This window comes from Triticum dicoccoides, chromosome 4A (genome assembly GCF_002162155.2).
Source record: "Triticum dicoccoides isolate Atlit2015 ecotype Zavitan chromosome 4A, WEW_v2.0, whole genome shotgun sequence".
Classification (NCBI taxonomy): Eukaryota; Viridiplantae; Streptophyta; class Magnoliopsida; order Poales; family Poaceae; genus Triticum; species Triticum dicoccoides.
The window spans coordinates 571,034,927-571,036,854 of record NC_041386.1 but is presented as its reverse complement, the minus strand read 5'-3'; positions in this window follow the sequence as shown (position 1 = coordinate 571,036,854).

Sequence of the window (1,928 nt, the reverse complement as noted above, 5' to 3'; positions counted from 1 at the left end):
TGCCAGACGTTCATAACATCTGGTGTTGCTCCAACAGCAGGCCTGGCACCCAGGGGTGCTTCCAGGACGTAATTCTTCTGAGCAGCAATGAGGATAATCCTCAAGTTACGGACCCAGTCCCTATAATTGCTACCATCATCTTTCAACTTTGCTTTCTCAAGGAACGCATTAAAATTCAACGGAACAACAGCACGAGCCATCTATCTACAATCAACATAAACAAGCAAGATACTATTAGGTACTAAGTTCATGATAAGTTTAAGTTCAATTAATCAAATTACTTAAGAACTCCCACTTAGATAGACATCCCTCTAATCTTCTAAGTGATTACGTGATCCAAATCAACTAAACCATAACCGATCATCACGTGAGATGGAGTAGTTTTCAATGGTGAACATCGTTATGTTGATCATATCTACTATATGATTCACACTCGACCTTTCGGTCTCCGTGTTCCGAGGCCATATCTGCATATGCTAGGCTCGTCAAGTTTAACCTGAGTATTCTGCGTGTGCAAAACTGGCTTGCACCCGTTGTAGATGGACGTAGAGCTTATCACACCCGATCATCACGTGGTGTCTGGACACGATGAACTTTGGCAACGGTGCATACTCAGGGAGAACACTTCTTGATAATTTAGTGAGAGATCATCTTATAATGCTACCGTCAATCAAAGCAAGATAAGATGCATAAAAGGATAAACATCACATGCAATCAATATAAGTGATATGATATGCCCATCATCATCTTGTGCTTGTGATCTCCATCTTCGAAGCACCGTCATGACCACCATCGTCACCGGCGCGACACCTTGATCTGCATCGCAACATCGTTTTATCGTCTCGCCAATCTTATGCTTCCACGACTATCACTACCGCTTAGTAATAAAGTAAAGCATTACATCGCGATTTCATTGCATACAATAAAGCGACAACCATATGGCTCCTGCCAGTTGCCGATAACTCGGTTACAAAACATGATCATCTCATACAATAAAATTCAGCATCATGTCTTGACCATATCACATCACAACATGCCCTGCAAAAACAAGTTAGACGTCCTCTACTTTGTTGTTGCAAGTTTTACGTGGCTGCTACGGGCTTAAGTAAGAACCAATCTCACCTACGCATCAAAACCACAACGATAGTTTGTCAAATAGACTCCGTTTTAACCTTCGCAAGGACCGGGCGTAGCCACACTCGGTTCAGCTAAAGTTGGAGAGACAGTCGCCCGCAAGCCACCTGTGTGCAAAGCACATCGGGGAAACCGGTCTCGCGTAAGCGTACGCGTAATGTTGGTCCGGGTCGTCTCGTCCAACAATACCGCCGAACCAAAGTATGACATGCTGGTAGGCAGTATGACTTATATCACCCACAACTCACTTGTGTTCTACTCGTGCATATAACATCAACATAAATAACCTAGGCTCGGATGCCACTGTTGGGTTTCGTAGTAATTTCAAAATTTTCCTACGCACACGCAAGATCATGTGATGCATAGCAACGAGAGGGGAGAGTGTTGTCTACGTACCCAACGCAGACCGACTGCGGAAGCGTTGACACAACGTAGAGGAAGTAGTCGTACGTCTTCGTGATCCAACCGATCAAGCACCAAAACTACGGCACCTCCGAGTTCGAGCACACGTTCAGCTCGATGACGATCCCCGGACTCCGATCCAGCAAAGTGTTGGGGAAGAGTTCCGTTAGCACGACGGCGTGGTGACGATCTTGATGTACTACAGCAGCAGGGCTTCGCCTAAACTCCGCTACAGTATTATCGAGGACTATGGTGGCTGGGGGCACCGCACACGGCTAAGGAATAGATCACGTGGATCAACTTGTGTGTTCTAGGGTGCCTCTACATCAGTATATAAAGGACTAAAGGGGGGAGGCTGGCCGGCCACAAGGGGCGCGCCAGGAGAGTCCTAC